This window comes from Eumetopias jubatus, unplaced genomic scaffold, assembly GCF_037043125.1.
Source record: "Eumetopias jubatus isolate StellerSeaLion01/CBP00866 unplaced genomic scaffold, mEumJub1_p1.0 scaffold_17, whole genome shotgun sequence".
NCBI lineage: Eukaryota > Metazoa > Chordata > Mammalia > Carnivora > Otariidae > Eumetopias > Eumetopias jubatus.
The window spans coordinates 4,552,923-4,578,308 of NW_028274823.1; positions in this window are offsets into that span (position 1 = coordinate 4,552,923).

Genomic DNA, 25,386 nt, shown 5'->3' on the forward strand with positions numbered 1-25,386 from the left:
TTCAGCTCCGGTCATGATCTCGGGGTCCTGGGATTGAGCCCCTCATCGGGCTCCCTGCTCAGCGGGGAACCTGCTTCTCCCTCTGCCTGCCCTTCCCCCTGCTTGTGCTCACTCTCTCTGTCTCAAATAAATAAATAAATAAAAATCTTTACAAAATATAAAATAAAAAATAAAACACTGCTCTTTCGCTTAGTTTCACTTTATAAAATATCGTCATGTGATGACTCCATGTCATCACAGGCAGATCTGCCTCATTTTCCCTGATGGCCATTCATGTTATAACTTATGTATATATTATATTTTTACTTAAACAGTCCCTTGTCAAGGTCCAGTAGCTTCTTTTTTTTTTAATTTTTTTATTGTTATGTTAATCAGCATATATTACATCATTAGTTTTTGGTGCAGTGTTCCATGATTCATTGTTTGTTCATAACACCCAGTGCTCCATGCGGAACGTGCCCTCTTTAATACCCATCACCAGGCTAACCCATCCCCCCACCCCCCTCCCCTCTAGAACCCTCAGTTTGTTTTTCAGAGTCCATCATCTCTCATGGTTCATCTCCCCCTCTGACATACTCCACTTTTCTTCCTCTCCTGTTATCTTCTTCTTTTTCTTTTTTCTTAAAATATGTTGCGTTATTTGTTTCAGAAGTACAGATCTGTGATTCAACAGTCTTACACAATTCACAGCGCTCACCGTAGCACATACCCTCCCCAATGTCTATCACCCAGCCACCCCATCCCTCCCACCCCCCACCACTCCAGTAACACTCAGTTTCTTTCCTGAGATTAAGAATTCCTCATATCAGTGAGGTCATGTGATACATGTCTTTCTCTGATTGACTTATTTCAAGGTCCAGTAGCTTCTTGATTTGGATGTATTTTTCCCTTCTACAAACCATCCTGTACATCTCTTGCTGTTTTGGGTAGGTATATCTACATGATGAATTCCTCGTAAGGGATATGCATTTTAAAATTTTAACAGACACCACCAAACTGCCTCCAAAACCATGTTTTCAGTGCATACTCTCCCCTGCAGAGTGTAAAGGTCCGTCTTTTGCCACGACCTGACCAACACTGATGTGATTCGTTCCATCGGTAGCCTCAGTCTTGACCTGCCCTGGACCAGGTGCTTTGTCATGAGGCTTCACAGTTCTTCCCACTGAAGGGGGAGCAGCTCTCCACGTGGATGTGGACTTTGACTGGCTTTGGCACATAGGGGCAAACCTTCAAAGGCACTGGCCTTCCAGGGCAGACGGCCCCAGGTCCGCACCCACGCTGTGGAGGGAGCTGTACCGATGTGTGTGAAGGCCCGGGAGGACCTCTGTGTCTTCCTGTGGGGCACCTGCCGTTTCTGTCCTCACAGGGAGTCCCAAGGCCCTGGGACTGTTCTGCCTTCTCTTGGGCACCTTGCTCACCTCGTTTCCTCACTCTTCCACTTGAGCAGATGGAGCCTAGTTCTCTCTGCCTCATGCTCTGACATCAGGCAGAGAGATCCTTCTGGCCGCTGGTGGTGGAAGTGGTCATCAGACCATAAGTCACAGTTTGTTAAAGGGACGCAGGGGTTCTAGCTCCGTATCCCTCTGCTTTCTTTCTCCACGCGGCCTCCGCTTCCAGGCCACACAGGGAGAGCAGGGTAGAGCTTCCAGGCCTAGCAGAGCCCCCATGGCTTTCTTTCTATCTGTCCTGTAGCCTCCCCAGGACCTCAACTGGGGTCAGGCTGGGCCTGGGTTGGGGGGCTCTCCAACAAGCAGAGAGGGCTCATGTGTCAAGGACCCTTGGCGCTCCCGCCGGCTGTGTGCTCTCCCTAACCCTGCTGATGTCCGAGCCTTTCTTTAACATCACTCTCCATTCCCCGCTCCCTGTTTTCCCCAAATCCTCTGAGGCCCACAGATGTTTTTGTCCTTTGTTATAATCTGAGATGCTCCAAGGCCAGCCTTTAGAAATGGGGAGCAGTGATTGTCGGGGCAAATGTATTTGAAGCCTGAAGCAAAACATAGCAGAAGTGGATCAGTCAGGAAACAGAAAACCCCAAAATTAGTCCCTGTGTTTGGAGACTCAAAAAGAGTAATAAGAAAACTCCCCCTACAGGCGTTTTGCGGTTAATGCAAAGTAAACAGACAAAGTCCTGCAAAATATTTGCTCATCTATTAAGACCATCCAGAGTATTTTCATTTGACTTCCTACACACAAAACTATTTCCTCTGGCATCCAGAAACTCCTTCCCCCGGGGAGACGGATACTGTGACAGGAGCTCCCCTGCCCCCCAAGCCCGCGGGCCCCCACTGCCCAGCTCAACAGCAATGCAACAGGGGCTGTTTTTGCAATGAGATGAAATTATCCTGTGCATTTTTATTCCTGTTCTCATAAATTCACTGGGCCAACGAAAAGAGTTTTAATAGGGGAATATTTGATTCCTCCCGACTCAAAGATGAGGAATAGAAGGATGTGAGAGGCCACATAAAAATCCGTTGTCGCCACAGCCCTCCTTGACCTTGGGAACAAACACATAATCGATAAATAACCAGAAGAGACCCTGGGGGCTGGCTGCAGACCAGAACCGAACTTGTCTTTTTGCAAACCTGCTTTGCTCATGTCATCACCTTACAATTCTACACCAGCTTGGATTTTAGGGCCTGCACGCCATGGTTGTTTAAATATTTGGTTCCAAATTAGAAGGAGAGCCTGCCAGAAAATCACTTCGAATTAAATAAAGTGGTGTTTTATGGGAATCCCTCCTAGCTGCCGCAGGAGAAGAAATGCACTGCTTGCCCTCCACGATTGTCATGGGCCCTCGGAAGGGAATGACCTGTCCCGCAATGGCCTTGGCGGGACAGGAAGGCCCTGCTGTGGCGGCCCCAGGGGGCTAGGAAGTGCGTTGGGGGGGGTAACCTCCAGGTCACAAAGGACTATTGTTCCCTCTGGCATGCTTCTTAGTTTGCAGTGAACGTTCTGAGTCCAAAAGTTGAAAAAGCTCTTGGTTTGTGTGAATGTGTTTTCAAACCGCTAATTATTTCCTGCTGTCTTGAGGTGCTAAATGCATAAACACACGGACCCTTCAGCTTAAAAAATTACGGCTTCATTTTTCTTTCCGGATGAATCAGTGGGAAGGATGGTTCCATGCACTGAGATCCTACCCACGAGCTGACTAAATCCTGAGTGGGGCGTCAGAAGTTCTGAGTGCATGCCTCGGCCGTGTGGGGACATGTTTTCTCCTTCGGGCAGTGCATGTGGGACTGGATACGGGTCCTTCAACATGGCCTTGGACTTGGCAGCGTTGGAGCAAATGGGATAGTCTAAAACATGTGCATTTGGCCACATGGCAACATGTTTTGATAAATACAAACACAGACCTCATATGTCTTGTGTGGACACAAGACATAGAAAAAATATTTTGTCTATTTGGCTAAACGGACATTTTCATCTCCAGAGAGGCTTTCCACGTTCTAAAGCTCAGTAGCCCTGCGCCCGAAATTACATGAATATTTAAGTTATTCTGCATTAAATGTCAACACTTCATAGTTAAATGTCAACACTTTATGGTTAATAATTTAGGGATGTCCCCAGAATCTGTCCTACCTTCCTCCTGATTGCAGAAGCCTTCCCCTGACCCAGACCCCACACCCCTGCAGACTAGGTGGGATTAAGCCAGGCTAATTTCAATGAAAGAAAACAAGAAACCAGCCACTGCCTCTCAGGCTTGCCTGCCAGGACCTGGTTCCTGGACAGACGGGTGCCGTGGATGCTACTAACAGGACCATGCAGTGCACGAGGGCAGGACAACATCCTCAGTGACAGCCGGTGGCAGGTGAGTAGGGCAGGCGGGCGCCATGCCAGCCCAAGGTCCCAACACACTAGCCACCAAGGTTCATGTCCATGTGGCCAGAGCTGGATGTCAGAGCCTGGGGCAGGAGGAGAGCCAACACCACTTCCCTCCTGTACCTACCACCAGGCAGACAGGCTTGTCTTCAGGAAGACACAGGCCCTGCTGCCCCACTCACCCTTCTGCTCCCGCACAGGCAGGGAGGGGACCACGTTGTCACCCCCAGGCTCAGCGTGGAGAGAGCGGAATGGGGGAGCCAACCTGGGTGATGGTCAGGATGTGGGTGTGTCGTTTCTCATTATTTATTATCAGATGAAAACCCAAGAAACGTCCAGTGGGTGCATGAAATGATGCTCAACATCATTAGTCATTAGGCAAATGCAAATCAAACAGCAAGGAGGTACCAACTCACACCCATTACACTAGCCGCTATCAGACAAGTAAAAAAAAAAAAATTAAAAATTAAAAAACAGGAAATAGCATGGTTGCCAGGATGTGGAGAAAAGGGACCCCTGAGGCATCACTGGTGGGAATAAGACGTGGAAAACAATCTGGTGGTTCCTTGAAACGTTAAACCCAGAATTACCATATGATCCAGGAATTCCTCTTCTAGGACCTAATACACAGTGTCCACAGCAGCATTATTCACAAGAGCCCGGGGATGGGAACAACCCGAGTGGCCACTGACACATGGATGGGTAAAACTCTGTGGCTTATGCACACAATGGGATATTAGGTAACCAGAAACTTGAAACCCTTGTGCTGAGTGAAATGCATGAGAATAAAATTACAAACACTATAGGTCTCCACTTGATCCAGGTACCTGGAATAAGCACTTTCACAAGGACGGAAAAGCAAAATGGTGTCCCCGGGGGCGGGGGGTGGGGGGAGAATGGGGTGTTAGTGTTTAACAGGGACAGAGTTTGGGTTTGGGATGGGGAAAATGTCCTCTGTAGGGGTGATGTTCACACAGCATTGTACGTGTCTTAACGCCACTGGATCACACACTTAAAAATGGTTAAGATGGGAAATTGTATGCTATATATTTTTTACAACAATAAACATTTTTTAATTTAAAAAAAGCAAGGGAAATGATACATGGCAAAGTTCATGTGAGTCTACAGAGGGGCTGGCTGACCAAAGGGTCTGGTTCTCTCATTCAGAACACATCTCCCTCGGCCACAACTTCTTCCTCCTTCTGGTCCCACCCCAAGTGGAGAAACATCCTAACGAGTCTCAGATTTGAAGGAGGAGAATAAAGTTCCCGTGGAGACACCGCCACACACCCGAACACTGGAGGAGGCTCTGGCCTCTGTCGGTGCAGGTGAATGAGCTGGACGTGCTTTTGGAATAAGCCCATTTCCCCGGGGGAAAATTCGGTTGTCTGCATCCCCCTGGACGTGCTGGGACAGACACATACATGCCCAGAGGTATTTTAGGCTACAGATTTTGTTTGCTCTTGTTACATATTAGGCATCACCATGCTGTTTTACCCCCCTAAAATATAGTTATACATGATTATTGTCAACTTAAAGTCCGCTTTTTTTCTTACTAAAAATTCAGTATGTAACAAGGGTAGCAGAATTCCCCTTGATTCGGAGACTTGCAGAAGAGAGAAATGTCAATAAGAAAATCATGTGAAATATACACAATAGATCAATTGAACCAAAGTGGCCAGATTCTGTACAGTTAGTCTGTGCGAGGCTTATCTGGTTTTCCATGAAATATTCCCTTTTCCTGAAAAACACAGTTATGGCTATAAAATCATTTATTGGCCACCGCTCAGGGCATCTCCTTTCACACGTCATAGTTTATGAAGTGCCATGAAAAGCACAGAGAGGTGCTTTTCCAAGTGGTAAAGGCCAATTTTATTCCATCACGTCCTAAAGTGTAGGGTGTACTTTTCTTCCGGAAACCCTTTTAGCATATCTTTTTATTTGGCCATTATTCTCAGCAGACACTGTAGATCTCCCCAGTAAATGAAACTGTTGACGTTTCAGTTACCCCCAGCAAGGATGAAACAGTCCTCGCCCGCCCGACATCCAGAAAAGGAGTAGCCTGAAGCAGGAATATCCAGCAAAGCTCTGTGGGCATCCTTAGCTCGCTTGTTTTGCCAGTGTGGACGCTGGATGTGATCCTGCCCTTCCTTCTCCACGGATGCCCACTGCTCTACCTCCTGGCATTGGTGGTGACTCCACACCCCTGCTGAAGGGCACATTTGCTCAGCACCAGGTCTGGATTTTTATCCTTGACAAACAACATCGCCATACCTGCTTCCTCCTCCTGCCTTCTCTGCCTCCCCCCTCCTACCGACACATCCAGGCTGACCACGGCCCGCCATCCAGCCAGTCCCTCCACACTGTCTCACGGTACACTCCTTCCCCTTGTGGGAAAGGGCCTCTCCACCACGGTTTCTCCACAGACCTCTCTCCAGCCACGCCTAAACTCTGCCGTTTCCTCTCCACGTGACCTACCCGAACTGCTTCTCATTTGCGGCTGCTTCCCTCTGGCTCTTCCTCTCTACGTCCCAGCCCAGTGGAATAGCCTCTCTCCCGAGGAGAGCGCCACATCCCACCCCCGGAACACTTACTGTCTACACCGCCCTTGACATTAATGCCCGTGAAAGCAATCACAGCTACATGGTGCCCAGGGAGGCTTGATTTCCTCAACCAAACTGTCAAGATCAGAAGGAAGGGATTGTGTAGCATCTTCCATCCGATTCCATCAGGATCTAGCACAATGCTGTACATTTGCAAATTCTCAACAACTACAAGTTAATGGAGTGTGAAAATCCAGTGTTGTTTGCACTATGACATGCTTGCTCCTACCGGATTTGCCTCCCACTATCTAGAAATAATAAACGAAGGTAGCTTTCCAACCACCGTCTGTCCGTCCTGGGGTGTGCATGGCTGAAACGAGCTCTGGAGCCCCTGAGCCATCAAGGCCCTCTTGGGCCCATCACTCAGGCCTTACCCAAACACAAGAGTGCATGGTGAGATGCTTTTTCCTCTTCATGCCATGTCCCGCCTGATTTTAACTCTCTTGTCCCAGGATTAGGCCAAAGTTCCATTTCTGGTTTGCAAACAACCCCCAGCACATGCTGACGAAAGCTTTGGCATTTGCGTACCTGCTGCCATGAACTTAGACAAGCATATCCCCCAAGGAGTCAAATACAGGAAAACACTGATAAGGCCTGCGTTAAGGTTGGCAGAGGAACCTCTGAGCAGGGAAATAGAGTTCGGGGGCCCCGGAGACATTCCAAGCCTGTCTCAGCTTCCTGAGGGAGGAGACGGAGCCCCCAGAGGCTCCTCTTCCGGATACTGAGTCTGTCCTGGAACAGAGGCCACCTGGACCGGGGACTCTATCAGGCTGCTAGCAGAGGATGGAGAATTCTCACTACCCCGCCCAAAACAATCAAGTAATAGTGAACTAAAAACAAATAAGGGTAAAATTTAACAATGGTTAAGAGGTTCCTTAGATTTTGGACTGACTTTCCAAATCAAAAACCTGGTCCACAGGCATGAATGAAGAGTTCCAGAGCAATGCTATGGAACCCTGGGGATGGCATGTGCCCACCGGAGCTCCCTGCCTTTAATGCAACTGGAGATTTTGGACAATTAAGCACGAGGCTGTCTTCCGGTTTGAGTGTGTGTGAGTGAGTATATGTAGGAGGGGTGTGAGTAGTTGTATATTATCCATCAGGATAATATGATTTATTAGGTGAGCACAGAAAATTTACATGATGTGGGGTATTTAACATAATAAAAGCACCTTGCATCAAATACATTTTCTGTGCCCCTCTGCTAAGAGTCTGCCTTAGTCCACCGTTGGAGACCACACCCAGTATTCTCTTGCTTCCCCTCGCTGTTCCCGGTATCTCTGAGGACATCTAACTAGCAATCCTAAATGTATGTACTTATACTGTGGCCTTTTCGATTACTTTAGTGAGTGATTTATCTAGTTTTTCTTTTTCTTTTTCCTTTAAAGAATTAGCTGGATCTATGTTTCAATTTTGAAATTGAAACAATTTTGCTGCTTTCTTCCTGCTCCCTAATTTTTTTCTAAAATGCAGATTCCTTCATTTTTCCCTTTATCATCATGAGTTTTATCCTTCTACTTTCTTCAGATAACAATTTCTTGAATTGGCAATTCCTAAGTAATTCATTCTTAATTCTTTTCCGTCCAGTACTAAAAGGGAAGAAAGCGTGAGTTATCCTCCACATGTAACTTTGGGGGTATCTGATGTTTCCCAGGACCTGGTCCCTCATTGCAATCATGTTTGATTGGGTACATGATTGTAGTTTTTTTTTTTTTTCATTGACCAATGTGATGTTATTTTTTTTAAAGATTTTATTTATTTATTTGAAAGAGAGAGTGAGCAAGAGAGAGAGTAGGAGCGGGGAGAAGGGGCAGAGGGAGAAGGAGAGGCGGACTCCCCGCTGAGCAGAGAGCCTGACTTGGGGCTCCATCCCAGGACCCCGAGATCATGACCTGAGCGGAAGGCAGACATTTAACCGATGAGCCACCCAGGTGCCCCGGCCAATGAAATGTTTTAGATATACGGTTTTTTGTGTTTTTTTCTTTCTTTTCTTTCTTTTTTTTTTTTTTTTTTAATTTTCTGGTAGCTTTGTTTCTTTGTTTGCTTGTGTCGATTTTCCTCACGCACACTGGTGCTCCGTGGGCAGAGAATACTGATTGGCGCTTGTCCACTTGGGAACAATGATTGAAGGACATTTTTCCAAGTGTTTCATGCAACATACTCTCATTCAGAGTGCAGAGTTTGCTGCTCACGTTTATCAGTACATATGTTTAATAATTGCAACATTTCATTCTTTTTATCCTTTGCCTACTTGCTGAGGAGGAGAACGAATAATGCTTGTAGCTTTGAATTCAGTTTGTATACCTTTTTGCTCAGAGTTAACCTGTTCTATGTTTGACTCAGGAAGGCTTAAAACTAAGGAAAGGCTTCATTTGCTTTGGTTGGGTATGTCTTTAGTATGCACACAATTGTTGTTTTGTTCCAACCTGTAAGTGTTTTTCTTTCAATAGATATACTTAGACCATTTACATTTACTTTTCACCTTTTTAAGTGGTCTTTCTAAGGCTTTTTTGATTTTGTTTTGTTTTGTTACTGTTGTTGTCACGGTTGTTAAAAGGTCGAGGGCTTCTTTGGTTTTGGGTTTTGCTGCCCCTGGATACGTGTGTGATATGACCTATCCTTGACTTGAGTCGTGACCCCTTTTACAATTGAAGCAACTTTCTTAAGCCTATATTTCTCAACTGCTGGATGTCAGGAATGAAGAAATATGGAGTGTTCCATATTTATATATATAGATAAAGAAGATGAAGAAGAAGGGGTATATATACTGTCCCTTCCCCAGTGCTGGAGGGACGATCAGGTGCAGCCGCACTTTATCCTGCCCACTCCCACCCCGAGAAGTCACTTCCCTCCTGTGTAGAAACTTGGGGGTTTGTGCCTAATTTCTGCAGCTGAATCATCATTTTTAATATTCTGTAGCTTTCCTCTCAAGAATTACTCTATTTAAATTGGGGTTCTAATCCTATTGACAAGAGTTACTCTTTTTGATTTTATAGTTTAGAGACCCAGTTGTTCACACCGGTCCCTTCACGCCACGACTAACTCCATTTAGGAGTTTTTGACTCTATTCGTTGAATAAGATTACCTCTTCTACTCACATTTTCAGAATTGTTGACTCTGTAAATATTTATTGAATCAACAATTTATCTACCTCATGAGTTCATACATATTTAAGCTTCTTTTTTTTTTTTTTCTATTTTTTCATACATAAGCACCTACATGCCCGGTTTAGCGTTTGGGACCCACATGCCATTCTTTCTGGAAGGACTGAGTTGGTCCCTTTATTGTCAAGGGGCCAGCCTGCTCTTTTTGTGTTTTATTTGGGGACTGTTTCTTCGGTTGTCTCTTTTGTAGGTAAACTGATTTTTTTCTCTCTCTCTCTCTAGGTGTTTCATGGAAATCTCTCACACTTTGAGTTTGTTAACTTTACCGGGTCTCAGGGTCCACCATGTTTTCCAATTTCTCCTGTGACGCCCGAGTACGTGTCTTTAACCAGCGGTTCCAGTGTATTTGCTGTCTTTTTTTCAGATACACCGATTATTCATGATCTACATCTTTACTGACTTCCATATTTACGGTCTGCGCTCCAAATGAATGCAATCCCTGCGATGGGCTGGCATTACCTCGCACATCCTTCACTTCTCAGTTTGCCTTTCTACATTGTTGCTTCTGCTCACTGATGCTTTTATTAAACTTCCAATTTATGCCATAATGTTTTTTTGTTTTTTTTTTTTTACTAAATTTACTTACTGGATCAAGCAGCTGCCCATTATCTTTTCTGGTCTTGTTATCTTTTATCTCTGTTCACAGGGTCGATGTTTTGTTAATGTCCTTGAGAATGGGAAGCCATAAATAAATTTTCTTCTTTTTTTGAAGTATACCTTATTTCCAAGTGTATTCTTTATCTTTCTAATTCATTTTACATTCTCATCTTTTTCTTTTTCTTATTTATTTATGTATGGATTGATTGAAGTATAATTAACATACAGTGTTGTAGTAGCTTCGGGTGCACAATAGAATGATTCAACAATTCTATACATTATTCAGTGCTCATCACGATAAGTGTGCTCCTGGTCCCCATCACCTATTGCACCCACCCCCCACCCACATCCCCTGCTTTCCACCCGTTGGTCTATATCTAGGAATTTGTCTGCTTCTTTGCTTGTTACTTTTTTTTCTGTGTTTGTTCATTCGTTATGTTTCTTAAATTCCACACGTAAGTGAAAGCATATGGTATTTGTCTTTCTCTGATTAGCTTATTTTACTTAGCTTTATACCCCTTAGGTCTATCCATGTTGTTGCAAATGGCAGGATCTCATTCTTTCATATGACTGAATAATATTCCATATGAGCCAGTAATTCCACTATCCTGGGTATTTATCCAAAGAAAACAAAAACACTAGTTCAAAACATATATGCACCCTTGTGTTTATTGCAGCATTACTTACAACAGGCAAGATATGGAAGCCACCCACGTGTCCATCTGTCGATGACCAGATAGAGAAGAAGGGATATATATCTACAACAGGGTGTTGTCTTTTCTTTGTCACTGCAGAACTTTTGCATGGGCTCTGTGTTATTTTATTGCTATATATTCTCCTTTAAATAAAAGCATTCTCTTTGGTTGTATTCTTTCCCCATGTACTCAGTGCCAAAACTCCTTGACACCCTTCTTATTTACCAAGATAGTGTTTTAATCCACCCCTTATAAACCATGGAAACCGGCCTTCCACCCCTGATAGCTAGTCTGGTGCTGGAGCAAGCTGGGAAGGACACCATGACCATGGGCAATCATAGTGGACGACTTTGATCTTAAGAGTCTCCCTGTAAATTCATTAACCACCTTGCACCCGGAGTCTCATTCTCCAAGTTAAGGCTTATTCTACTCTGACAAGGGAATGTGTCCTTGGTTTGTGATTATTACCATGTTTGAGGATAAAGTCTACCTTTTTGGTGGAAAGTTGTATGAAAGAGAAGGGTCCTGTCCAGGCTAGTTGGTTGTTTTTGTTATTGTTTTTGTTGTAACCTTGCCCAGCTTCTCAACCATCTTTGTTTGGGACTGCTTATTCCAGACCACGCCACTGCTAGATTATTTCTCTCCTCCCATAGATTAACAAGGTCAGAGAGGACAAAAATAGTGTCACATAATGACTCTTGAATCCCGACCAACTTTGAATGTTTGTTAGTGGATAACAACCACAAAGCAAATCAAACAAAGCATTCTCCCATATCTTCCTCAGCCCCCAACATTACCGGCCTTGTAAACTGGCAAGAACAGGTAAGATTTTTAGGATCTTTCTCCACTTACTTCACACCGCACGGCCCAACTTTATCCAAAAGGAGAGTTGTAAGTCCATTCCCATGATAGTCTTTAAATTTGATGCTAATTCTGTTGTAGAAATTTATGGCATGGGATTTATGGTATTTTTAAAAATCAGTAAATATTATAAATGAAAAAAAGAAAAAGGTGTGAGTCTTCCTTCTTAGACCTATAAACATTTTATTTCTTACTACTTGCTCTGGGACCACACATTGTGGGAGGTCACATGATCTCCATTTCTGAGGGTGGCCTGAGACGCCCATTGGCCAGCCTTGGAGTGAAGGATTGCTAACCTTGGAACCTTGGAGCATATGAGTCGGAGAGCTTGAAATGTGGTGCCCAGTGCAAGCACTTTTGATGCCCAGGCCTTGGGGTTTTAGACAGTACCGGTTCCTTTGACCCATGTTTCCCCTGGGGGGAAAAAAAAAGGCCAGGATGTGTGCTGATTCACAGAGATGAGCACAGAGCATGACATATTTTCCATCTCTAACAAGGACCAGGAGAAGCTAGTTGGAAGGGTGAGGGCAGGGGCAGGCAGAGCAAAGAGTTGGCCGTAAGATCTGGGTCCAGTGTCACATTCTCGTCTGTGATGTCCACTGCTGGGCATACTTCTGACACCAATGTTGGGAAAACTTTCTCAGTCAGAATGCGGGTGGCCTGAAAGCAGCAGCGAAAGAGTCACAACCTTCACGACTCGGCAGAGTGGAGGAACCAGGAGCCCAGAGAGCTGACGCTGACATGTGGGCACCTGCAGAAGCCCTGATTTGCACGTGCACAGGTGTCACTCCGCCCCTCCGGCCAGCCCGGGCCCCACCGAGGCCGTCAGCTCTCCCAACGTCCCTAGAGCTGCCTCTCAGCCCTCTCCTAAGGGGTCACCTGCACTCTTTGGCCAGGCGGAGCCACCTGAAAGACTTCTAGCTGCTGCGCGGAGATCTCCGGTCCCTTCTCTCCCAGGCCTACCCACCCGGGAAGCTGCCCCCTGCAACTTTTCAAGAGGAATCGTGCACTATTGTGTACCAAAAAGTAATCCATTGATGTTATGAAAACATAAGATTTTTTAGGGAAATAATGCCCATTTCCATAACGAATTTGGGGGACACAGACGAAATCACTCTACCTCGCCACACAGGTAGGAAGACAAGGGCCAAATGTTGTGTTGGAGACGGTGGAGGGGGGAAGGGACCGATGGACATGGGACCTCTCCCTCTCGTGTTTCTTTCAGTGGCCTGCAAGGTTTCTTCTTACCAGACGGACTTTTTTTTTTTTTTTTTTACCAGACGGACTTCTTAGCATTGCCCCCCAAGAGGAATCTGTGCTGTGTTGACAGATGTGACTCTGCTAAGCAGTCATTTCTCAATTTTGCATGAATGCAGAAAGGTCCCAGGCAGGGTCATTTCTCAAACAAATAAGCAAACAAACAAAGGTCTTGGTGGCCTAAATTTTGGATCTGCCTTAAGACAGGTCTAGCATGATGAATGATGACCCTTTGGGGAATGTGTTTGCCCTTCTAGATCTCTGCTGGTCTCAGCCCAGTGTTAGCAGGAGCCGGAGGGCACAGAGGTGGCAAGAATGTCACTGGCAGGTGCCTGGCCACTGGGGTTCATAGAGGTGAGAGGAGGCTGACCCATGAACTCTACATTGCAAGAATGGAGACCAACAAACCACAGCCCCTAAATCACACCATAAATCCTGCATCCTAAATCCAGAGTGCACCACTTTCACGGCTCAAGGATCAAGGCTGAGCCCTCATACCCACCAGCAAGCAGAGACACCAATTCCAGGCCACGTGTACCCTGCTGAACGGTGATGCACGTGGAACCCAACATTCATGTCCACACAGAACCTCAGCTTCAGACTTTCTTTGGAAAAAGGATCTTTACAGATGGAAATAGTTAAGATGAGATCATCCTGGATTAGGTGGGCCCTTTATTCAGTGCCTGGATCTTTGTAAGAACACTGTGTGAAGACAGAAGTGGGAATTGGAGCGATGTGTCTACAAGCCAACATCTTGCTTCTGGACTTCCGGCCTCCAGAGCCACGAGGGAATATATTTCTGTGTTTTAAGACACCGGGTGTGTGGTTCTTTGCTACAATAGCACTGAGAAACTAGTACAGATGGGGAATCAATTATGTTTCCTCCTCCTTCAAACTAGAAGGGTGTGATGTCATGCCACCCACTGTGGTATTTGTAACTAAATCTAATAATCATTACAATAGGCCTATCAAAATTGGTCCTTTCTTTTTCTCTAAGACAATATTTTCCCCTCAAACAACAAATTCTACCATTTAATGCTTGAAGAATGGAAACATGGACAGATGTCCCCGAGTGGCCTAGTCTGTGGGTGTAGAAAGAGCTCCTCACACCAATGTGGGACCGCACGGGAAAGGGAAGAATCACTCTGCCTCTCTAGCTTCCCTCTGCCTCCATCCAGGCGCTTCCGCGGACCCCAGGGCTATCCCATGTGCCTTCTGGAACAGGTGACCAGCTGGCTTCTCACTGCGGCTCCTTCTCCCTAGATCCTGGGTCACTCGTCTGTACCAACGCTGCCCCCACCCCATGCTCAGCAATGGTCACCCCTCAGAGTGCCCGAGTTACACTGGGCCCCCCGCATCCTCACTTTCATTTGTCTTTTGGGGCCACTGTACACTGAAAACATTATCAAATATGAACTGAAGTCTCCTTTTTCTTCTCCTGCACTTAACACCCCAGCAAACTAATTCAGGCAAGGTCCGAGCTCGGAGGGCTTGCCTGCCCCAGCTCCACGAAAGAGGACTGGATGCCGCGGCAAAGACGATGGTGGAAACTGCTCCCTTCATGTCTGGCAGGCCTTCCCCACGCTCTCTTCCTTGGCCTGCGGGGCTACTGAGGTCATCACCTACCTCCTGTGAAACTCATGCTTTGCATAAGAAGAGAAATACTTTCATTTCTAGATCTTTCATCAGCTGAGTAAGTGAAATCAAAGCCCCAGTCGGTGGCCCTAGATCTTAATTGAGCCAGCGTTCGAAGGCGCCTGGAGTCTGGTGTGGCCATGGGCCCCTCAGGGCTTCTCAAACTCCTCCGCAGTGCACTCCACCCAGGAGCACTAAGTCACAGGGAAACGGGTGGTCCCTTTCTCATGGTAAGTGTTCATCCACATTTGAGGAATGTAAAGTTTTCTGTAAAACCATGGATGGCGGTCTGGCTGAGGGGAGAGTCAGCTTGGGAACCCACCCACAACGGCAGCTAAAGATGGGAAGACAGTCAATGCTCTCCGGAATGTTCCACAGACCAGGCAACCCTCTCGGGACTGAAGCCATCAGTGCAAGGCAGAGTTCAAGTGTTGAAGTTAAGGCAACAGAAGTCCTTTTTTTGTTGAAGTTCAGGACCCCAAGTTCTTCATGCCGTCCTCAGCCCCAGGTCCCTATTAACCAGCTGGCCTCTCGACGCATCTCCAGGGCATTATCCCACTAGGCCTTTGGGAAGCTTGGGGTTCCCTGTGCACCACACACGGGCAGAATGGACTCAGGAGTCCTGCCTCTTGCTCTTGCTTTGAGCCACCTTCCCCACCCTGCCAACAAGCCTCCATATACCCTGTCCTGGGAGTTTTTGATTCGAGTTGTCAAGCTTCTCTAGAGGCCTAAACCCTTCCCCAGGGATAGCCAGCAAAGTGGGCCACTGTTCCAGTATTCTAGAGTGTCATCCATCTTCCATGTCTTAGAGAGCAATCTCTGTCCCCTGTGTCCTAGAGGATCATCCCGTCCCCCCGTCTGAGCGTCATCTCTGTCCCCTGTGTTCTAGAGTGTCATACCTGATGCCGTGTTCAAGTGTCATCCCTGTCTCCATGTTCTAGAATATCGCCACTGCCCCCATCCATGTTCTAGAGTGCCATCATACCTGGATGCTAAGCCCAAGGAAGGGGAGAAAGCCAGAGCCCTGGCATCTGACACCCTTGCCCACTTGCATCTGCCTTCTCCCCTGACACACTCCAACCTAGGAGAGGCAGCTCCCCCTTTCATCCCTGGGTGGTAAAGACGTCCTGCACCCATATCCTGAGACAACTTCATGCCAGGGTTATGGTGAAACTGCCTGATCTAGCCCAGCAAGCTGGCCCTTTGTGTGACAACTAAAGGAATTTAGTAAATCCTCTTTCTCCCCGTAATGCATGTCTTTCAAAAGCCTTTGCTTGCTAGAGACTCACAAATCCTATTTGCCAGTCAAAACTGAAAAAAGAAAAAAAAGTCTTTGTTTTCCTAGCTGGTATGCCTGCCCTTCCCTCAAAGCACCAGAACCCACGGCTTCCATAGGCAAGGAGCCAGGGGATAACAGGGTTTATAGGTTATGAAAATACCCTCAAAAATATTACCCCCATTCCACGGCAAGTGTGCAGGTGCTGGGGAGCCAGGCCGGATTGTCTCTAGTCAGACAGAGTGTTAAGATGCTTTCATTGCCAAGGGTGCTTTGTACTATTTGTCCACCCTGAGCATCTGATGGGCCCATGGCCCAGCAAACAGGAGCTCGTGGAGGCCGTGGCAGAGATCAAGCACAGAAAGGGTAGTGATGAGAGAGAGAGAGACAGAGACAGGGGACTCCTTGATGCCCAAAAACATCCAGAACTACGAAAAAGCATGTGGGCTGTGGATTCTGAATCCAGATGAACAGCATCCAGAGGATTCTGCCCCAATTCTTTCCTCTGGAAACTTGGCTTTGAGGAGGCCATCCTGACGGGTCCCATCAGCCCTGCTGCAGGGCCCAAAAGCAAACAGACGCCCATCTCTGGCCTGAGTTTGGTCCTCATTGAAGGCTGTGTCTGCACAAGGCAATGTCAGTCAGTCTTCGAGAGACTCAAAGAAGTAGAGAGCTGTTCAGCCTCAGGAATCCAGGTGGACAATCAAATATTAAGAAGAGAAGAAAGTAAACAATATTCTGTGTTTATAAGACTGAGAACTGTACTTTCTCAGACACACACGTGCTTGAAGCCCTCATGCATAGAACACTTGAAAACAACAAGCATCATTTGGCATGTTGCTTCATTTACTATTTGTTCTTTAAAGGATTTTTGGTAATGTTTGCACCTCAAGCCTGTGAATTAATTGAATTGTTCCTGATATCATGGAGTATTTTTTCTTAACAAATGAAGTTACATGATTTATTCGGGGCTATCACATGTAATAGGAAGCATTGCCAAGGATTTACTTTGATAATAATCGTATTTTTACAGTGTCCGTTTGCTGCATATCATTTTTCAACAGTGAGCAACAGCTCTGACTTCATTGAGTGAAGGTTTTCCCTTTCTCTAACACCTTATCAAGGTCTCGTGGCTATGCATCAGTGGAAATGCACTCTCTTCCAGAAAGGATTTGGCGTTTGCGAAGTTCTAAGCCAGAGGGGGTTAAATTAGACAAAGTCACTTGTCCTTTGCAACAGAAGCCCAGGAGGTCTGCGAATATAATCTGCAGCCTTCCCGGACAGCCTCTGCTTTGCTGCCAGAAGTGGATCGCCACAGAGAAGCACGGTCAGCCAACGTCTTTGATTCTCAGAATTGAGAAAGCTGGATCTCAAATTATTCTTCATCTGCTAAATATCTAAAGGCAGCTTCCCCCGCCCCCCTTTTTTTTCTTTTTTTAAAACATTGTTTTGGTTGTCTTTGCGGGAGTTAGTCCATAAGGGAAAGAAGTTACTGGTGGACTTGATCCTGAAGACTTGGCCAACCTGGTTGGCTGGCTCCGCAAGCTTGTGGCCAGCAAGGCGGGTCATCTGCGCACGGGGCGGAAGTGGTTCTGACACCCGGGAAGTGGATTTGCACCTATGGCGATGTTGGTGTGTCACCCTGTCTGTCCGTGCCGCTCCCAACCTGTGACCCCTCCCCTCACCATCGTCCCCTTTCCCCTGATCTTGGATGGGACCTGGGCTGGCGGGAACCAGCCCTGCCGACTTGTGGCCCTTTACCAGGCTCCTGTCTGCTGCCTCCTCCCCATCTGGAAGGCCCTCCCATGTTAAGCAGGCCCTTGAGAGGAGAGATGTGACACCACGGACACCTGCTGGTTCCCCTGTGGACTCCCCGGTCATCAGACAGCCACTGTGTGATGCTCTGGGTCCACCAGCATGGTGTTAAATCTGGCTATAGAGACCCTCCCTGCCCTGGCTGAGGTGTTACCTGCCTGTCCATGGTCATGAGCCCGCAGTCCCATCGAATCTCCCCCCCCCCCCTTGCCCCTCATGTAGATTTTTGGCCAACCCAAGCCCTTCCCCTCCTTCCCCGGGATCTCCGCATGGTGCGCGGGCACCTTCGGCAGCAGGGCTGTTTCTGCCTGGGAAGCCTAATTAATCCGTCCACCAATTAGTGGCAAAAAGCAAACTTCATAGTTCAGGTTTATTTTTTGTCTTGTCTTTTCTTATGGCCATGACTGGGAAAATCAGAGGCCGTATGATCTGGTGGAGTCCCTGAATGACAGGAAACTTTCCAGAGGGCTCTGGGCTACGGCACTCATGTTTCTGCTGGCTCATCACCCCCACAGCCATTAACGTTCCCTTCAAATACGCCGGCTCTGCATCCTGTGGCTGAACTTTTCCGCTCGTCTTTGATGAGGACAGATCTGACCTATAGGCAATCGCCGCCTTTGTTGCTTGGTCTGTTTCTAAGGCTGTAGCCCACTGCTAGGTTGGTTAACCACTTTGCTACAAACACTGGTCCTGAGGGCATCCCCGGGTGAGGGATGCGGTCACGGGCTCTGCTCAGTCAGGCGTGGCAGGGGGAGGACGAGGAGGCCCCTCCAGGCCGACGGGGAGCCGCAGCTGCCTCAGCCAGGCCTGCGGCCCCACAGAAGTCAGGAAACCTGATGCGCAGGCCCAGGTTCAAGAGGAAGCCGGAGGCTTACTGTGTGGGTGGCTTTGGGGGAAATGTCCCCATGTGGTCCCAGGCATCCCCTTCATCTCAGGGAAGGTTCTAAATGGCAAGACTTCTCCAAGCAAGCCCAGGCGGTGCCTCGTTCCTGGAAGGGTCCACAGGAGCTCTGCATTGCTCTGTTTCAATTGCACTTTATGGACGCACCTGTTCCAGAGCTTGGAGAAGGAATTGGAAATATCCTCAATGTGTGCCCTAACAAAACACTGGGACCGCAGATCCAAGGCAACCCCATTGCTATAAGAAAAGCCAAGGAACCAGCTAGTTATAATTTGTTTTCTTTAAAAAAAAAAGGTTTTATTTATTTAGTTGACAGAGAGAGCACAAGCAGGGGGAGTGGCAGGTAGAGGGAGAGGGAGAAGCAGGCTCCCCGCTGAACAGGGAGCCTGATGTGGGTCTCTCTCCCAGGACCCTGGGATCATCACCTGAGCCAAAGGCAGACGCTTAACCCACTGAGCCACCCAGGCGCCCCTTAGTTTGTTTTCAACAAAATGACAATACAGCTTTTTTTTCCTCCCCCTTATATTCTTGGTGTCAAGTAGAAGTTGTTTCTGGAATCCCATGAGAAGAAATAGTAAACAATTTGTTAAACGTTTAGAAATCACTTAATAAATTTTAATGCAGTGGTTGTTGATGTATTACTCCCAAAGTTTTCCAAACTTAAGGGACCAACTTAGGAAAAATAAAACCGCTTTCCTTAAGAACTTTCCCCAGATGTTTCTCCCTGGGGATGACCATGTCTGGGTTGGGTGAGTTGAGTGTCAGGAGCTGATCGCAACAACCGGATTCCAGAGGGAGAGAAATCAAGTTATTGCAACTTCATATGCATTCAGATGAAATAAGGTAATAATCATGGTTTTACTGTAAAATGAAAACAACACTAATGATTGTATTCATTAGCAAAACCCTATCTGCTGGACTAACAGTAGCAGCTACGTAATTGCGGGCAATAATAGGAATGCGAAATTAATTTCATTGAAGGAATTGAAGAACGATTTATTCACAGTGAATATCCATTCCATTTGAAACTTCACTGGCTCCATTAAAAAAAAAAATACAGCTGTATCCTTCTTAGAAGGTGCAGCTCAAAACTCACATTCCAAAGTCTCATTATTTTGTTTTTATTTTTTTAAGTGCACATTAAAAAACAAATCCCTACCGTTGTGCCAATTCAACTCTCCTATGAGGACATTTTGCAAGAATGTGAGAAATGATAGTGTAAGTTATGTGACTTGACTTTGCTTCGATTGGTCTGATGGTTGTGCCTTGCCATTTTTAACTTACCAGGGTGTCATATGCCAAGAGAAAAGTGGGCAAAGCCTACGTGTAGGGTGCAGTGAGTTGTTTTGTATGAATGCACCTGGACCAAGGCCTGGGGCATGCAGCACCCCAGGGAATTTTTCCCCCCTTCCATTACCACCCACTCCACAAGGAGCCCCTCTTTTTGCTTCAGGAAAATGGATTTGTTCTGCCTGAGTTTAAGCTTTTTATAAGTGGAATCATACCCTGTATATTCCTTTGTTTATGGCTCCCTTCCCTCTACAAAGCATTTCTGAGATTCATCAATGTCTTGTCCTCTATCAGCAGCTCGTTCTACTTTCATTGTCCCATTTCGCTCTTCACTCGTTTGCTTTGATTCTGTATGTGGTTGACTTTGTGACTCATTGACACTGAGTAATGTCCAGTGAACCGGGTCATCTCTGGGCAGAGCTGAGTATTGTGGCTGAAAGGAGCCCAGGACAGGAAGTCTGGAGACATCGCCCACTGGAGGGCTGTCGTGACTCACTTGGCTTCTCTAAACTTGGGCCACTCTCTGCAAATGGTGACCATGGATGCTGGTCCCACAGCTCTGAAGGGTCCCACGGCAGATGAATGGTGAAGAGGCCCCAGGGACAGCCAGAGGCCCGGAGAGTGGAGCAGTGGGGGCAGCCTGTCCTGCTGGGTCCTCTGATGTCTAAGTTCTGCAATCGTGTCCTACACCATATTTGCCACTGATCTTTTAAAAATCAGTTCTGAGCTCTGGTGGCAAACCTTCACTTTCCTTTCTTGCTGCGAACATGCACAGTTGTCAGCCTCCATGTTTTGACACATCACACACACTCACAGAAAGTCACCCCCTATCCTGTTCATTGATGTTGTTCTGTCATCAAAGAGCTTATTGTTTTAGGGAAGTTCTCCTGGGGGCATGTGCTCCAGCAGCCTTGTCTTCTCTATGTATTTATTAATTAGCTCGCTGAGTGGGAAATCATACCCTTTTCTTATGCATTGTTTTTTAAAGGACTTGAGCTGATTATCTAAATAAACAGTGCTCTTAAAATTTTCTCTCAAGCAGAATTGCCAATCCCACCTTACATTTTTGCTAAAATGGTGTAGGATCCGTCTCCCCCTGAAAAAAATCTCATTTTCTCATTTTACTTTCTCAAGAACTGGCCAAGATTGGGTGAGGATTAAACACCCAAGTCCAGTTTCCTCCTTCCAAGTGTCCCAGAGGGAAATGGGAGAAAAACAGCCTGTTTGCTCCATGGTGAATAGGTGCTAACAGATTTCAACAACTGCCTGTCAAGTATTCTCTGCCATCCAGAGCTGCTTTGAAAACAGAAAATGCAATTTAAAAGTCGACCTGGCCGGTTAAACATCTTGAAGGGAAAATGACTTGGCCGTGCGTCCCTGAACTTTTCTCCCAGTGGGGAATATGGGGCAGTGGCGACATGCTATACCTATCATCACAGTGGAGCGATGCCGTGGAAGATATCCAGTGCTCCCTAATTCATAGTCATGATCAAAATCAAAGGGGGAGAAAAGCTACCACCCTAAATGAGATCATTTATGTTTTTTAGAAAAAGAAGTGTGGCGCTGTCCCATGAGCATTTTGGAAGAACATTTATCCTGAAAGGCATCCATTGGTAAATCTCTGAGCAAGGGCCGAAGCTAGCAGCAGCAGGTGCACAGTGGGGGATTATAGGGCCGTAGTCAGGTGAGCGGCTTAGTGGAAACCAATGTGCGTGGCCACTCAGAGATCAGGAGAACCTGACAAAAGAGGGAGCAGGTGTGGTCCTGCCTCCTTTACCTGCCAGGGGGCTCTGCAGGGGAGGTGGGTCCCAAGTGAGGTCCCCTCTGCTAGTGGTGTTGTCTCCCCTAGGGGGCTCTTCTTCAGTGTGGGTTTTGCCTCCCAGAGTCTCTATTACACAAGAAATCAGGGAAAGAAGGGGCTTGGGCACCCTAGTACCTGTGACTGCCACTTTATTTGGAGGCTGGTCTTTTATGGATATGATTAAGTTAGCAGTCTTGAGGGGAGATCATCCTAGACTTCGGGTGGACCCTAAACCCAATGACAACTGTCCTCCCAAAAGAAAAAGAGGGACATTTGTGACACGCCAGGTTAGAAATGAAGGGGCAGAGCTGGACAGGGGAAATCATTGGCTAAGACCATCTCCACCCACAAGTGTGAGAAGGACAGGTCTGCTGCCCATATCCGCACTATGCCCTGTTCGTCATACAGCTCGGATCATAAGGAGCGACATACAGCTCAGATCAGGAAACAGGAAACTCTGAAGGCAGGAAGGAAGACCGGCATGAGGGAAATGCAGCTGGCTAACTGTTAAGATGTTGAATTAAAATGAATATAAGGTGTAACCTACATGGGAGACCACCAAGTAGGAAAGAGAATGTAACTGTGAGCTCTTCAAACACATGGATAAGGTGCAAGTGAGGGGGTGGAAACCAAATGTAGACATAACTTTGACGGACAGAAAATGACACACTTGGACTTATCTTTTCCACAACCTCAGGCAGGTATGAAGACAGGCTTGATAGAATCAGCTAAACTTTCTAGAATTTTCTATAACATCCCACCAGTCATGCAAAAGTTGAATTGCGGGACTCATTAGGCACAGTATCCAAGATGAAAGGAGTCACTGATTGAGTTTCCGAATAAATCAGTTCATTTGTATTTTATTAATGAAGATTAAAATCTAAAATAACCTGAGCACACTAGATATGGCCATCTATCAGGCAACAAAATGATGAGAAACTACTGAGTGCTCACCGAATATTGAAATGGGAAGTTTGTAATAATCTGATGATCCTATAATAGTTCCAAACAGAGTATCTATCTGGAGACCTGACTTTTTTAAGAACCAAAGACATGGTCAAGCTCCAGCCAAGATGGAGGGTCAGAGAGGTGGACCAAGGGCCTCTGTCGGGTGCGGTGAGCCCAGGTCTTCTGTGTTCTGCGGGGCGTGGTTCACAAAATCCAGCCATCTCCTGGCCGGAACAAGCTGCCACTTGGTTTCCCAGGCTCCCCTATCCCCCCGCACTCGAAATTACCCTCCCAAGGACTATTCCAACAGCCTTCACTGGAAGTGGTTTCTGAGACCCTCCATCATCACTCTGAGTCCTTGTCATCCACCACTGCAACAGGAAAACTCATTGCAATGAAATGAGAGCCGCTGGCCTGACTTTGCAGCCGCTGTCCAGACTGAGCCTCATCCTTCCGAGGCCTGACCACATCTTCCGGTTCTTGCTGGCGGGATGCGCTGGTGCATGTCTGCATTCGTCGGTTAGAGCAGGGAATGTGAGCAAAACACCAGCGGCTGGAGGTTGGCCTTTGGTGTGCTTCCAGCCCGGCCAGGGGAGGAAGTACTGGTTGTTGGGTTTTCTTTGTTTTTTGTTTTTTGGGTTTTTTTTGTTTTACCAGAAACCTATCTTCGTGAACTATGAAATTCAAGTCAGGAGTTGGACTTCTAAGGATTTTAATATATGCCCCTGTGGCATCAAAGTCCTGGGCATTTAGTAAGCTCCAGGTCAGTTCTGGAGTCCTGAGGCAGTCCTGCCCCCAAATGAGAGAATTCACCACTTATTTGCACCTAGTTGTAGGTACCGGTTTTATCCTTCATAACGATGTTACAAAATAGCAAAAATGCAGACGTTGAGCACAATCTTGGGAACGCATTCCAGTGATGGTGGGAAAATGGTCTTCAGTTTCTTGTGAAATGCTTTATCTTGAAATTAAAAAAGGAAACACTTGTGTGTCCTTCTCTGCCATCACGAAGTTACACAACATATTTAAAATATCATAGGATTGTAATGGAAAAATAGAAATCCACAGTTGTAGAATTTCCCATAATTGGGGGCACCCAACCCCATGTAGTCTCACGGCCTCGCGGTGAAAGCCTCCGGAGGAACCCTCTCCCTGGGACCCGCTCGCTGCTGTCACTTTCCCTTTGCTTTTGTTGTCACTAACTTTGCTTAATGACCTTGTTTTCTGGGACTAACCATTTCTCCAGCGGAGGAACAAGCCTCGCTCTCCAAGGTTGGAGTTGGGGGAATTTGCTCTCTGGCTGAGACCCCAGAGTGCAGGGGCAGAGCTCCACATGGTGTGATGGGACCGAATGTTCAGTACATTTTTTTTTCCTAAATGGATGTTCAATACTTTAAGTGGCACATCAGTTACTCTGGGGTACTCTTATCCAGTTCACTCCATCAGCTTCAATAAATGACAAATTAAAAAGAAAAAAAAGAAAGAAAGAAATAGCATGCGAATCAGTGTGCGTGTAGAGGGGAGAGAATTCAAACTTCTGAATGAAAAACAAAGGAAATTAACTAGGCAGAGGACTAGAAAGCACCAAGAGAGGAAAGCCAGCAGGGTTCTCTCCAAATACCCACATTTAACCACTCCCAGCAGCTGCCATGCTTCCTCTGATAAAGCCCCCTCCCTCCTGGGGCTTTTCCGTCATATTTGGGTGCCTCTTTGGTAGACAGACTAAACCCTCCCAAAGGTTTCCACATTCTATCCCCAAAACCTCTTCCCTGACATGGCGAAATGGAAGGGACTTGGAGAATGTGACTAGGTGAGGGATGCTGGGTGGAGGGATTATTTTGGATGACCCCAGTGAGTCCAGTATCATCACAAGGATCCTTGTGAGAATGGGAGGCAGGAAGGTCAGAGTCAAGGATGTGAGGATGGAAGCAGAGGTTGGAGTGATGCAGGCACCAGCCAAGGAAGGCAGGAAACTTCTAGAAGCTCAAAAAGGCAAGGAAGGATGCTTTCGAGAGCCTTCGGAAGGAATGCAGTCCTGCCAACTTCTTGATTATAGTTGATTTCCCGGTCATGACCTTCAGAATGTCGGAGTCCATTTGGGCTGTTTCAAGCCACTGCATTTGTGGGAGCTGCTAGAGCAGCCACAATACTCCCATGGCCTCCCGGGCTCAGCTCCTCAGATACCTGCTCCCAACCCTTTAGTCACCGCGAGTACTAAAGTGACCAGAGCTAACTCAGGTCATCACACAACAGAACCCTCATGTGTTCCATGTCCAGAGCTCCACGGGGTAGTGACCAGGTGAGGGTAAAGCCCCTGGGTTGAGGCAGGCTTCCAGGCCCCTGAGTTCCATACTGGGCACAACTAACTTCGCCTGGCCAGTCTGGTGTCTACCCCGTTTCAGCCTATGAAAAGTATGAAAGAAGGTTCTAGAACCACTGTTGCCCACAGGGAACTTGCCATCTTGGCTGGAGAAAGAAGCCTGGGCTGTGTGAATGAGGGCCCGGGTCAGGAAAGGGCCCAGTGCTCGAGCCAGGTTCCTGCTCTGGAAAGGAGCACGCAGACCCTGACGGGTCCCAGAGTGAGCTGGGGGGAGGCGGGGAGAGGAGGGCTGTGGGCTCTGCTCTTACTGGACAGGGCGGCAGACCCCCGCCCCCCATTCTCACCCCTCACTGGTTCCTGTCCTTGGAGAGAGGGGGTACCCCCGGCCGGCTCCAGTGCCCACC